The 15,267-nt window shown below is 42.7% G+C and overlaps 1 protein-coding gene across 5 annotated transcripts in view; it reads left to right on the top strand.

The window, feature by feature from the left end:
* Nucleotides 1-15,267, top strand: part of sema6a (sema domain, transmembrane domain (TM), and cytoplasmic domain, (semaphorin) 6A) — a 147,443-nt gene that overhangs the window by 16,937 nt on the left and 115,239 nt on the right. For 4 of the 5 annotated variants that reach the window (XM_052068068.1, XM_052068066.1, XM_052068064.1 and 1 more), the window contains exon 1: nt 9,463-9,898. The exons of the other annotated variant lie outside the window; for it this stretch is intronic. The gene's annotated coding sequence lies outside the window, so the exon portion shown is untranslated. Of the gene's footprint in view, nt 1-9,462; nt 9,899-15,267 lie in introns of those variants that run through there. 5 annotated transcript variants of the gene reach the window in all.

Here is a 15,267-nt window from a genome sequence, read left to right as displayed (position 1 = left end):
ATGCTAACATGTAGCAATAGGTTGATGTTAGCATGCTTTTAAAAAAAATGTTTTAAATGCTGCTAGTTAGCGGTAGAAGCCAGCAGTTCAATGGTTTGCCTCACAATTCTGAAGTTGGTGGTTTGAATCCGGGCTTGGGCCTTCCTGTATGACGTTGGCCCAATGCTTGCGTGTTTTTTTATTGGTCTTATGCTGGCTTTCTCCCCAAATCCCCTCCCCCCTCACCCTCAAATGTGCATTGCTAAAACCAGTTGAACTCCGGTACATGCTTGTAAGAGGTCACTCCAAAAAAAAAACTACATTCATTTATCCTACTAAATAGTACACAAATGTCACTTGGCAAATGAATGGTACAACAAATTATCCAGCGTTATGGCACTGGCTGACTTGTACGCAGAATAATATTTACCATTGCTTAGTAATTATCACCGTACACACTAATCCAAGCCTGCGTACGTGTCGGTGCCGCACACTTGTGTCTGTGTGGGCGAGAGATCCTGGCATCATTAAATTCATAACTGGGGCAACCCACTCAATCACGTTTGCGCTCTTCGTTCCAAGAGCTGCGAAGAACTGTGGGTGCAATGTGCAGGGATGTGTCTGCCATGTGTGTGCGCGCACCTATGTACATGTATTATGCGCACACCGGTGCATGTGAGAGTGACACCTCCCCGAGATTACTGTCAGGTAGTAAAACGCTTCAGGGGAACAGTAGCTCAGCTATTTCTGTGTTAAATATATTGCTGACTTCCTGACAAATTTGGCAGTCTGTCATGCAAGATCAGGCGCGTATTACTGCTGATTGTGACTGTTTTGACGCCTCCTCCATGAGGAGGAGGTGACACATCAAGATGTACAGAAAAGCAGGCAGGCCCGCTTCATCAAAATGCATAAACTGACTGTGATGTATTTAAGTTTTGGGTTCGCATGTGGCTGGTGTCAACGGCTTAGTTTTCATATCGACAACATTTAATGAGATCTAATGCAAGTGCTGCACAGTGCTCCTCCTCATTTTCTCCCTCCACTCAACTGTGATTTTTTTATTTATTGTTTTTTTTTAAGTGGGCCAACTCTCACTGGAGCGTTTCGCAGCCGAGGGTGAACCGGTTGGGATGAAAATCAGCACCTCCAAATCTGAAACGATGGTCCTCATTTGGAAAAGATCTTGCCCCAAGTGGAGGAGTTTAAATATCTTGGGGTCTTGAGGGCAGGAGGGAGCGAGAGATCGAGAGGCGGATCGGTGCAGCGTCTGCTGTGATGCGGACTTCGTATCGGTCTGTTGTGGTAAAGAAGGAGCTGAGCCAAAGGGTGAAACTCTCAATTTACCGGTCGATCTACATTCCAACCCTCATCTATGGTCACAAGCTATGGGTCATGACCGAAAGAACAAGATTCCGGATACAAGCGGCCGAAACGGGTTTTTTTCCATTGTCGGGGCTCTCCCTTAGAGATAAGGTGAGAAGCTTGGTCATCCGGGAGGGGCTCAGAATCGAGCAGCTTCTCCTCCACATTAAGAGGAGCATCTGATTGGGATGCCTCCTGAATGCCTCCCTGGTGAGGTGTTCCAGGCACATCCACCCGGCAGGAGGCATGACCCAGGACACGCTGGAGAGACTATGTCACCCAGTTGGCCTGGGAAAGCCTCGGGATCCCGCAGGAAGAGCTAGAAGAAGTGGCTGGGGAGAGGAAAGTCTGGGCTTCCCTGCTAAAGCTGCTGTACCCGCGACCCGACCCCGGATAAGCAGTAGAAAAATAAATGGATGGATGATTTTTTTAATGGGTTTCTACAATAGGCTGACTGAAATGGCGTCAATTGTGGGAAAGGAGAGACATAGTCACCAAAGGACTTTTCAGGCAACAAAAAACAGTAAAATACATAAACATAACGGACACTCCCACGGTGAAGCAACTGTCATCCAGAGCTCTCATCCAGACCATCCCACCAGGTCCCGTCTCTTAAAGGCTATAATACATGAAGTATTTTCTGTACCTTTTAGACTCGTATATTTTTTTGTTTGTTCATGTAATGCATTTGAAAAAGTGCATGTCATGGCTGAAGCCACGAGGGGTGCTGTTGATTCAAGCTCAATTGTTTGTGGTCTCAAGAAAAATGTTCGCATTTTCTTGAATGAGTCAGCATTAATGGTTATTTCTCCGTCAATCAAGGGAAAATTAGTCAAATACCCATTCCTGTCGTATACAATGTTGCCCATCTAGCATCTTGCATGATGTTATGATACTGGATATGTATCATAAAAATTATTTCCAAGGCTTTGGACCTAAGGTCAGTTAAAAGGAAACTCTCTTCTGAATGTCGTGACATCTATGACACCCCTGACGACGAAAAAAATTGGCAAGTGTGCGCTCGCTGCTCTCAGTGTGAGGTATACAGTACTCAAGATCACCAACGAAGCCATAAATACTCTTCACAGACACGAGTTTGCTCCCCCTCAGACCAGATGTCAGTTGTAGTACCAAGACTGAGCTATTAGTAGCAGCATGTTGACACAGGGCATCCAGAGTGTCTGAAAATACAAAGCAGGATAATGATTAGTCGTAGAAGAAGAAATACAGGGAGCTTCGCTAATTGTAAATGGTATCGTTCGATCAACAATCACGTTTGCGTGCCTGAACTATGTATTGATCCCACGCATCAGGATTTATGTTCAGATCTATTGAGCGGATTTAACACTGTTAATTGTTGGCCCAACTGTTTTATGAGCAGATTTGGTTGGGAGGGGCGAGTTTTCACTCTTAAAAACTCCCTGACGCTAATCTTTCAGAGACATTGTGGACGTATCATTCTTAAATCACATTTTGCATGTAAACCAAATGGAATTAAAAACCATCACCGTGCCGTTTGGTGTCCCTGTAATACTTCCTCTCCCCCAAGTATAAACATGGGAAGTCCAAATATAAAATCAGACATTGGTTTGGATTCAGTCGCGGACAAACAAAGGACTATTGTGTGCTGTGATACTTTCCTGTGCGACAGAAGCCACATATGGAACGTATTAGCTAGCAGCAGGTATGCGGGAGCCACAAATTTTCAATGTTTACTTTTTTCTACCTTCCACCTTATGGCTAAAATAAACTGGCTCCATTGTTCATTGATATAGACTGACGAAAAGCACCTGACAGATTCATGTCGAGCACCAGTGCAATGGCTTGTTGATGCGGATGTCCCATAGCCTTATATCATGAAAAAAAAATCAACATCTGAATTGTGGTAATAATCACGAAACATGAATTTGTTGCATCAAAGATTTGAAGCCTCCATTTTCTATAGTGCTCTTCCTGATCAGGGTCTGAGTCTTTGGTCATTTGTGTATGCCAGAAATGTGTAATGGCAGCAGAGCAATGGATTGCTCCTCCACAAAATGGCAGAGGTGACATTAATGACTTGTTTGATTAACCTTATTTTTATTTTTTTGTGGTGTGGTGCGACATTTTTTGGGCGTAAATATGTGCCTCAGCTCATTAAGGTTGAAAAACACTGCGCTATATTCAGTGCTCCACAAAAAATGATGGTTGCTTGCTGGTGATGCTGAAGAAATAATATTGGTCGAGAGCATAGGAAGGAGGAAGTTTAACAGCCTCAGTGAGGAACCAAGCTGAGTTTATGAAGAATCCCCGGTGTGTGCCTGCTGTCTGTGCCCATTCCAGCCAATGATAGTTGCTCTTTTTCAACCACCTTGTCTCTGCACACAGCCCCAAATGTGCCTTGGACCGCTTTGGTGAATGCGGCAGATAAGATTTAAGTTTCTGCACAGATTAAACTGAGTGGAAACGAGAGTGAGCAAGACGAACAAGTTGAAACGAAAAATGAAGTACAGCAATTCACCCTTTGCAGACGGCTAATGGAGAGCGATAAATTGTTATCTATTAAGTCAAATTAATTTGGTAAATTGATATTAACCATGGGCGGCACGGTAGCCGACTGGTTAGCATGGCCACCTCACATGGCAGAGGTGTTGGGTTCGATTCCAGCTCTGGCCATCCTGTGTGGAGTTTGCATGTTCTCCCCGTGCCTGTGTGGGTTTTCTCCGGGTACTCGGTTTCCTCCCACATTCCAAAAAACATGCATGGCAGGTTAAAGGAACACTCTAAATTGTCCTGAGGTGTGATTGTGAGCCCGGATGGTTGTTTGTCCATGTGTGTCCTGTTATTGGCTGATAACAAGTTCAGGGTACCCCACCTACTGCTCAAAGACAGCCTGGAAAGGCTCCAGCACGCCTGCAACGCTTGTGAAGTTAAGCACATTAGAATATGGATGGGTGGATTGGATATTAACTGTCGTTAGGATAGCAAGGTAGACGAGTGGTTATTAAATTTGACACATATGCCTCATAGTTCTGAGGTTTGGGGTGCAAATTCCAGGTCAGGCCTCCTTGCATGGCATTTGCATGTTCTCTTAATGTAGTGGTCCCCAAACTTTTTTCCTGTGAGGGCCACATCACCTTTCGCTTCTCTGATGGGGGGCCGGAGTCAGTTTGTAACAGCAAAAGTGTGACTGCAAGAGTACCTAGACGTAAAAATGTATTGTTTCCCAGAGACCCGCACAAAATCAAATAACTTTTTTTGATACACTCGCGGTATTAAAGACGTCTTTCTTCTCGGGACACAGTACCTCTGCGACAGCATTCATGCATTTCTTGACAAACTCTCCTTACCGCTTTGCTATCAGTTGAACAAACCGAAAGCTAGCCCAAATGTATTTTGCTGAGCTAACGTTCCTCTATTTACCGTTGACAGTTTGTCTGCTCTCATTTGCCCATGCAAAAAATCTTACTTGTTGTTGTGACGGGATTCATAGTGTCTCCGCAAATTGTATTCTTTTCATACCGCCGCCGACAGATGAGACAGACAATCTTTTCTTTGCATTGGAAAAAAAATTGTTTCTCCATTTTGGGTTAAATTCCCTGTATTCTGAATATTTTTTTTCTCTTACCTCACCTTTTCGCCATGATTACGTTCTCTTTGAGAGGGACGGGTTTAGGATTTTTTTTTCTGGGTTGCCAGATAACGACACAGACCGCAGAAGGATGGAAGAAATGTCACGTTACACTGTCCGTGTTTATGAAATTGTTACTAGCTAATAGTTAATCATGAAAATAGTTCATAACTAAGTAATATTTTATTACAAAAGCCAAATTTTATGATAAAATATAAATATACATAGATGAAAAATAAATCAAAAGACTCTCTGGTATTGTTCAGGGGGGCCGGACCAAATGTGGGGGCGGGCTGGATCCGGGCCGCGGGCTGTAGTTTGGTGACCACTGTCCTAATGCATGTGTGGATTTTCTGCAGGTGCTTCTTCCCATATTCCAAAAACATGCATATTTGGTTTTTGGGCTTTTCTGTGGGTGCACCCTCACCCAAAGGCTTCTGGGGTAGGCTTAATGAGGCAAAAATGCTCAAGAAAAGGGATGAATAGAAATTTGATTCACTGTATGCTCATATTGCACACAGCCGGCCTAAACGTTCTTATTTTGCAAGAAGTACCATTTCTGGTTCAGTGGTTATCACATTTTCACTTCTGCAGTGGCAACATACTTTTTTTTAATGCTACAGTAAAAATAAAACATATTTTTGGAATTTCTATTATTCGTGGCTGAACCATATTTTGTTCCCTGGAAATTAGCAGTGTAATTTTTATATTAATACCCCTAACAACCGTCACATTTGTTTTGTTTCGTTTGAAGTATACAAACAAACTGGGACGTAGCTCTTTATGTACAGGAAGTTTGCAAACACCTGCGGAGCCATAACGAACGTAAAATAGCCTCCTAACAATACATTATTACATGATGGAAAATTGGAAATTAATGCATTCACCTATATTGGGTGTTTTAACATCACTTTCCATCCAGAGTCTGCTTTGGGGCTTCAGTTGCATATTAGCGAACAAGTTTAAACCAGATGAAATGATGAAGAGAGGACCTGCAGGCACAAGGCCATTAGTGTACTGCAGAGTAGACGTTTTGGCACGGAGCCATGTGGAGGCACTTCTCTATTGAGCCGCTACACCAACTAGATGGCAATGGGGCCTGGCAGAGGTGCAATTACAACACACGGTGTATGCACATGTAACTTCTTATATCTGCAGGTGGCTTGTTATTTCAAGGCTTTTGTTTTATAGCCTTTCTTTTTTTTCTTTTTTTAAATAAATGGAATTATTCATACACACAATTCAGCAACATGTGTTTTGAAGCTTGCCGTTGTTACTTATCCGACAAATTGGTGCTGGTTTTAGTTTAGCCTTAGGCTTAAAAGTTGACATCAGATTGTAGTCTAAATGTACCGTGTAACTTTTTGAAAACGGCAGTTGTTCATAAGCGTTTTTACTTTATGGCCCCCGTTGATAAGATCAGATCAAATGGTTTAAGAAATTCAACCTTGGTGGCTGTTAAACGGGTGAGGGCAAAGTCTTGCACTCGAGGGCCACATTTGATTTTAAGATGAACAGATGGGCTGGGTCATTTGTAGATCAGGGTGGAAAAAAAGTTTAAAAATAATGTAAATGGTGTAAAATTGTTCAATACTTCATTCTTATTTTCCCATGTGATTGTTTATCATTAATGCAGGTGATAAGAGGATCCATTACATTTTTTGTATTTATTTATTTTTTAAACAATAAATCAATTCAATTCTTTTTCATTCATTCATTCATCTTCCGAGCCGCTTGATCCTCACTAGGGTCGCGGGGGGGGGGGGGGGGGGGGGGGTGCTGGAGCCTATCCCAGCTGTCTTCGGGCAGTAGGCGGGGGACACCCTGAATCGGTTGTCAGCCAATCGCAGGGCACACAGAAACGAACAACCATTCGCACTCACACTCACACCTAGGGACAATTTAGAGTGTTCAATCAGCCTGCCACGCATGTTTTTGGAATGTGGGAGGAAACCGGAGCACCCGGAGAAAGCCCACGCAGGCCCGGGGAGAACATGCAAACTCCACACAGGGAGGCCGCAGCTGGAATCGAACCCGGTACCTCTGCACTGTGAAGCCGACGTGCTAACCACTGGGCTACCTGGCCGCCCCAATTCAATTCTTATTTTATTTATTTAAATAAATAAATAAAGAATAATAAATATATTAAAAAACGTGTTTAATTCCCCCCCCCCCCCCTTTTTTTTGTTTTTTTTTTGGGATGACCAGAAAAGTAATAGTTTTGAGAAATGGTATGACAGCGGAGAAATGTCACAGGACACTTGAATTTAAATGCTCCGTGGGCCACATTAATGTTCAGAGTGGACCATATGGGGACCGTGGTCCACACTTTGCCCATTCCTGCTATCAAAGCATGTTTGTGTATCGCGGGACCCAGTGGATGACGGAGAGGTTAGGGGAGGGGGCAAGTGTGGGGAGAAGTCGGGGGGTTGATGTACAACACAGAAAAATTGACTGACGTGACCCTTGAAAAACATACAGCAGCTGCTTTGAATCATAACGCAGTTTGCATGAACTTTTAAATAAAGAACAAAAAAGGGCACTGGTGTGCTTTGCTTTAGGAAGGTCAGTTTGTCCGCGACCTTGCTGCGAAGCAAAATATGTGAGCTTGGGTGCTTCAGGACTCACAGCAGGAAGGTTCTGAATTTGTATCTCAGCTCAGGCTTTTCTATGTGGAATTTGGATGTTCTTTTTGTACTTGCGTGGCCTCTCTCTGTGTAGTCCTCCCACACTCCAAAAACATATGGTCGGTCCATTGAAGACTCTAAATTGTTCCTTAGGTGTGAACAGTGGTAGCATGGCTTTCCATTGAGTATTTTTGGGGTGAGTGTATATCCAATCTCACCCTTGAACAGGATAAGTAGTATCGAAAATGGAAGAATAGGCCATGCTCAGGGCCTCATTGCTGCATGTGACCAAAGGGTTTGTGATTCGATTAGCTCTATCACATTAGTCCCCTAACTCACATTGCAACTGAGCAAGACTCCTTCAGTGTTGTGTCACACCACTGCGGGGGAATCATCCATTACTATTCACTGTTTGGTGAACCGTGAATTTTTGTGAATAATTAACGCTCCACTCAAACAGATTACAACTGCCTGTATTCAAAACTTTAGTTATTAAATAGGAAATAGAAAATAGTTAAACCAGGGTTGTCAAACGTACGGCCCACTGTCTGGAACCATCCCATCAGGGGACCAACCCAGCCTGTGGCACTAAAGAACACACAAACTGCTATTTTTCATTGAAAGCAATTGTTGTTACTAATTTTATCCACCGGAGAGCGCACTGATGACCATTTATACGATCGCTTATTAAGCCCCCAGAATTCTTGACAGTATGTTCTATGTAGCCCCACTGGTCTAAACACAGCATTCTGATCGATATTGCGTTTGTGTAATATGATTAAAGTAATAAAATCCACCTGTTTTTGTCCATCTCAGGGGGCGGCCATTTTGCCACTTTCTGTCAATAGATGACATCACTATTGCTCAATCATAAACCAATCACTTGCTTTCTGAAGCTGAGCCACGATTGGTCGTTTCCTGAGCCCTGATCCAATGTGAAAAACACAGTTCTGGGAAAATGAATATTTGCTGTAGAAATAGTTCAAGGTACTAAACATTGCAAAATTAAGTCACCATCTTGGATTCAAAAGAGGTTGATGTTATGAGGTTACGCTTTTCTTCATGAACTATCACAACTTGCATGTATGTCTTATATATATATACAAGGTAGGTGGATAAGCGCACATTCTTTCTGAATAGTTGTGCATGTTGAGTCACTCTGCGTCAGTGTTGGCAAGGTACACGCTTATGTGAATATATGCCTGTGCTTATTCTGTCGCCATTGTTCAATCGAGCAATTAAAGTGCACCAGCGGCTGTTTTGATTCTTCTATGCGCGGAGGGATTACAATTCATTGTAACAATGACAGCCAATACTTTATTAAGTTAGCAAACAATGTAACAATGATACTGTAGACTCTGTGATACGCAGGCAAGCAGTTCAGGTTGTACCCCACCTACCGCCTGAAGATGGCTCGTATAGGCTCCGGCACGCCTGCAACCCTTGTGAGGAAAAAGCATTTCAGAGAATGGATGGATGGACAATACTGTGTTTCGAAAATAATGTAATATGTGTTAAAAGTGAACACGTTTGAAAATATGAAATAAACAAATCCATTTCGACAGAAAGGCTTTTGTGGCCCTCAAAGAAATTTAATAGCGGACCGGATCTGACCTCCGGGCCTTGACTTTTCCACCTGCTCTGTAGTGCATTGCAGCTCTCGTTCGCTCAGTTCGGACAGCATGAATCTCGTTTTGAAACACACCTCGCTCTTCTTCCCAGAGTCTAAACTATTATTAGCAGCTTTCTCCCCCCCCCCCCCCCCTTGCGTAAAAATAGAAATACACTTGTCCATAACTGGCACCCATTGACACAATAGCCCCTCGTTGTGGAGACGTAGCTCCTCCCAACGCGTGTGTGCGTGTACGTTTGTGCATGCGCGTGTGTGTGTGGCGGGTGGCTGACAGCTGGGCTCGCCTGCGCTCCAGCTCCAGTCTGCTAAGAAGCTTCATCCCCAAATAGGATGACCGTCGGCGGCTGTCGCGGACGAGCCTGCGCGAACCTCAGTGACCGTCGCCACAACCGGGACTCCCCCTTCACTACTCCCTTGGGACACTTTTAGAACCTCCCGAACACATCGGCGTGTGTTTTTTTTCTTTCTTTCTTTCTAGTTCTGTAGTGTGGATTTCGAGATGGATATTCCGATTTGAGCGCCGCGCGCACACACGCTGACGCACACACAAAAAGAAGAGACGCGCGAGAGAAAAGTAGCGCTCGTTTTGTTGTGAGTCGTTGCGTTAAATAATCACATTTTATGGATTACTAATAGACAAGAGTCGAGCAACCGCTACGAGATCCGTCCATTCATGAGCTGAAGGTAAGAATTCATTTTTTGTTGAACTTCAAAGCTCCTTTATTGCCTTTTTATTTCAATCGCTCTTTTCGCTGCCTACCGGAGGAGGCTTGCTTTCTATATAGCCGGGCGTCAAGTGCACCGGACTGCAACGGGGCTCACTTTCCACTTTAACAACTTACTTCACCTTTTTATTAAAGCGATTTGAAAGTTTGAACTGTGCATGGGAAGCCAAATGGTGATTATGTTGTGTTTTCTTCCTACCGGTCTATTTATTCTGGAGCACAGATCCGTGCGTAATCCTTTTATTGTTGTAAATTGGTGTCATTTTCGGGAGAGCGACAGTATTGCATATTATTCATTTTAAATACGATGAAACGCACGAAACAACAGTCGTGAGGTGTCATTTTAAGTGTAAAAAAAAAAGATGTTCAAAAATGGGAACTTCAGCAAGACTTTTCACCAAATTATAAATTATTTACTGCCGGTTTTATTCTCATCAACCCTAACAAACCCAATTATAAATACAGAAATTGTGATATGTTTAAACCACATTGCTCCTTCATTGAATGTAGGCTATTCAAATGACAGCGGTGATTTAAAGCAGATGTAAAGAGGATGTGTACAATGCCATGGTGGGATGACTTAAATGACTGGTAATGCGATATGAAGCTATTGATCATGTATTGTTCTTATTGGGTTAAGGAGTGGTAGGAGGCTTTGGCTACTCAAACTGGGGTGTGTTCAGGGACTGCATGTGCATTGTGCAGGGAAACCATTAGTGGTCACTATTGCTCTAAAGTCCAATATATCAGTCGTGTTGTGAGTTCCAACCAAATTAGTTCTTTTGAAAAGTTGTTGTTTTCATGCTGTTTTGTGTTGCTTTTTTTAAAACCAGCACTGAGAAAAGAGAGAGAGAGAGGCCTCACAAGCCGCACACCAGAGCCTCCCATGGCAACACCCAAATACTCCCAGTGGGTTCCTTCTCTCTCTCTCTTCTAGTATAGGCATGACCAACATATAGAGCTCCCTACATGATTTTAGCTTTTCGTGCATTGGGAACAACCAACTGATTTCCATGTAGAATCGTGTGATTAAAAGAAGAAAAAAAAATCATTTTCTAAAACATTGCCCTGGGGGCACGCAAATCTCCTGGAGGCATTTTAGAGACGGGCTGTAAATCTGACCAAGCCGCCTTCCAGAGGCTGCGAAAACAGTCTAAGCAGTGTTTATCTGCCTTGTAACAATTCATCCACTGACATGTTGTATTGTGAATAGATGCCTTACTGTAAGACTACCTTGGAATCCAGCCGCGTTGCGTTGCTCCATGGAGCGTTTGATCTGCCGATCTTCTAACAATAGCAATCGTGTGTCACTGATGTGTATTTGTCACACCGTGCGTGTGTGTCTGCGTGTGGATGCGCGCGAGAGAGCGAGAGAGGGAGCGGAAGATTCGGGGGGCCAACAGGAGAGAGAGCTGCTATTTGAATGTACCACTCGAGGAAAAAAAAACGCTGCCTGAATACAGTGGCTTTGAATAATTGATAAACGGCTTTGCTCCGTTTCAAACGAATTGGCCTCCTTCGCTAAACAATGAGGGCAGTCAAGCTACTGCCGCTGTTGCGCTGTATTGTATTGTATTGTACTGTTAACTGTCACTGCTCATTCAATGAGAGTCGATAACAAGGCATTTTTATATAAGTGGAATATCATGGAAGCCGTGTTTTATTAAAGCACTACCTGATTAAAGCTAGTGTTTTTCGAGACAATCGGACAGAATGCATGAAACACTTTTTTGCTTTTTGTACTCGTCGGACTAAGATTGTACGTCATATTATCCGTGCGTCTGCATGTGGAGTCTTTCATGAACTGAACATGCAAACACATGCAATTGCGAGGAGAACATACAAACTCCACATGGCAACTGAGATTTGAACCAGGGACCTCTCGACTGCCCTCCCCGAAAGGCTTCCGATCCTTTTGATGGTACAGCACTTTTCAATAAGAATAGATTCTTTTTCATCATTTATGACGTGAAATATGATCTTTAGTATGAATAATGTTTTAGTTAGTAACCCTGAAATGTGGCAGTGCATGGGGGCGGGGGCAAAGCATGTAGCACTGATTTGGTCTAAAACCTTGGTGGACCAGCAACTCTACCGATTGGCCACTAGCACTGTGCTAATGGTATGGTTTTAAGATGCATTAAGTGCTCGTCCAGACTTTTTGGTACAGTGTAATTTTTGTTGTTGTTCCCCGACTGTGATTATGACCAACAAGCCTATATTCCGTGTTTTTGAAAAATAAACGACTCGTCATAATTTGCCAGAGTAAAAGCCGCTCTTGTTTGTTCCTTGCTCCTACTTTTTCCACATTTTGCCATATTAAATTGCAGCGACGTTTACGCCGGCTGAACAGTGAATGGCAAAACTACCTTAATAGCAGGACTCCGAATCAGGCCTAATCATAAAATGATGATGTGTAGTTTTGTACACTCCTTTCTTGGAAATACAATTCTGGCATAATGAAAAATGCTCCCAACGTTTTCCACAATCAAAGATGTTAAAGTGCGGCACATTTCGTGATTTTTTTTGTTTTCACTTGAGGTCCCCGAAATTGCGTCGTGATTCATCTGCACCTGGTTAGTTTGATCTCTACATTTTCTTGTTTGTTTTATGTATTTGATTTAGTGACTCTTCTCCCCACAACCCTCCCATTCACTGAACATTGCCACGATGAGAGCGCTGGGAAAGAAAAGATCTCGCCGTACAGTGGCTCCATTCACCGCAAAGCTCGCCGACGTAATCAGTTGCTAATCAGATGCTGTGAAATGTTATCTGTTACACCAAAACACACGCATGCACACGTGACGTTCCGTTTTACCAAGCTTCATTGTGTTGTTCGAAGCAGTTTTCATGAATACAAGTCCATGTCTAAAAACAATGGGCATCCTTGTTACATTAGCATAAGTGATTGAATGTGTGCGGATGCCAAAGATGCCACAAGCTTGAAGGACCTGGCGAAAACACTCACGCACTGCAACTCAATGACAGAATTGGCTGGGTGTCTTGTTGGGATGTTTTGTCTGACGGTCCTTGGCGAGTCTTTGTTGTTTTGAAATAAAGTGAAGGAGAATGCTAGCCCATCAACTCGGAGAAACGTTTTAATAAGCTGAATTTGGCCGAATGGGCTCCGGATGAAAAAGCATCAAACATCCTGGAGCATTTACAATCAGCTTATAACATCACGGAATGGTTGTTGTTGTTGTGTGTATGTTTTCTTTTTTTTTTTAATGCTCACCGTGGAACATGTGGAAATGCTTTTGTCACAGCTGAGTTGAGTTGCTTGTCATTAGTCAAATGGAACGGAGAGAGATGGGGGGGGGGGGTGCATTAGCAGAGATAATCCAAAAGCAGTAGCAGCAGGGCTTTGTGTGATCACTTGACAGTAGATGAATGGATGAAGTGGCCTTGAAGTCTTGAACTATACATAAGAGCAGCAGCCATCCCCGACCACTGAGCCCTTTGGGAGAGAGGACATTTGATTGGCCGTTAGACCCCGAAAGGAGTTTTATTGTGAAAATCAGGTGAGTCTGTGTGTGCCTCTCTCTACGAACTGCTCGACTAGCTTATATTGTAAAAAATAAATACATAAATAATGAAAATAAAAAAGTAAGGTGGCAGGATAGCAATAATTAGTTTTGGAGGAAAGGTCATGGGAATGAGGGAAAGGACATATGATGAGACAGGAAAGGAACTTCTTACACACGACACAAAAAAAATCTGTGTTTAAGAGACAATACCAGCAGTCCTGTTTTAAAATTTGGCTTTAGCGCTACAGGTGATTCTCATGCACCAAGCTCGTTCTGTTTAATATGTTCTGACATGCTGACTAAAGAGGAAAAAAAGCCTTCAAAATTATCAAAAAGCACCAAATACCTTGATTCCATTTTCGGCATCTTATTTTTTGTGACGGGGACGTCACTGCAGATAAGTAATACGTGCAGTGTCATTTTCTCCGAATACCCCAAGAAGGGATGGGCTAAATACAGTCGCAACAACTACATTCAGTTTGTTGGTGAGTCGTATTTTTTATTTTGTTGTTGGTTGTTCAAACCGTCCACGGGGACAAAAAAATAAGATGTTATGTGAGCCGCTGCGTTGTGTGTTTCTCACCAACAGTCCAGTTGAGTTCAGTTTATCTCGATATTTTACGGAATTTTGCTTGATTCACACAAGCTGAATGGTGATCCCATCTACAATGAAACAAATAGTATGACATCGCAACACTGTGTCACCTTGCCACTGAATGTAACATGGTATCGTCCTGTGAGAGGACAGTAGCCTTAAACAATGAACACGTAAGACCTTGAGTCCCCTCTGTGTTGTGATCCACTGTATTGTTTAAAAGGCAGCTTTTGTTGTCCTGCTGCAGGGATTCTCTAAGTGTGGTGCGGCTGATATAATAATTACATATTTACATTTGGGTTTTCCCTTGTGTGATTTGTGTAGCAAAATCAGAATGTTAAGCATAAACACCTCCTCTCTAAAATGTGCTCCAAAACAAAACTGTGTAATCAGAAACCGAACGAAACCCAACTACTTCCAGTCAGCCTTGCCAAATGTGCTTTGCTTCGACTTTTATTTTGGATGGTTGATTCCCCACTGCCGATACGGTATGCTTCGATTTTTTCTTAGTTTTTTTTTCCCCCTAGAAAAGGCCCGAAATTGTGTGCCAGTGAGTGCAAGCTTTTGATCCGAGATATGTGCTTTGAAGCGTAATGTATCAAGATAATTATTATTATTAAGATGAAGATATCCTGTATTTGTCCCACAGTGGGGAAATTGACAGCCTCCAGCAGCGAGAATGTAGGTAGAAAGAAGAAAGAAGAAAAAAACAAACAAACACCGTTCAATAACCATTAAGTATGTCTTTTTTCAAAGAAGCTATAGAAGTGTGTTAACATACGGTACTTTGTGGAAACATAACATTTTGACAACAAAATTACCGTCAACCCACCCTACTTATTTTCAAATGATTTGTAATGAGAAACAGAGATTTATTTCTAGTTTTGTGGGAGTAAGAATCTAAATAATAATAATAATAATGAATAAACTAAAGAAAAATAAAGATATTGGAAAAAAGCGGTTCAATGTAGCACATTGTCGATTTAAAAAAAACAACAACTTGGTTTGATTCTTCTCATAGCGATGAGGATTTAAGTGAGAAAATCTGAGATTTCGTCCACCCATCTCTAGCCAGTGGTGTCACTGATTTCAAGTCAGGGTGTATCCCACCTCTCACCATGTCTGCTGAAATAGGCTCCAGCACCCCCCCCCCCCACCCCCGCCATAACTCTTCACCCGTTAAGCCATATAGAAAATGGATGGAAG

Source organism: Hippocampus zosterae, chromosome 6, assembly GCF_025434085.1.
Source record: "Hippocampus zosterae strain Florida chromosome 6, ASM2543408v3, whole genome shotgun sequence".
NCBI lineage: Eukaryota > Metazoa > Chordata > Actinopteri > Syngnathiformes > Syngnathidae > Hippocampus > Hippocampus zosterae.
This window is presented reverse-complemented; position numbering and strand designations above follow the sequence as displayed.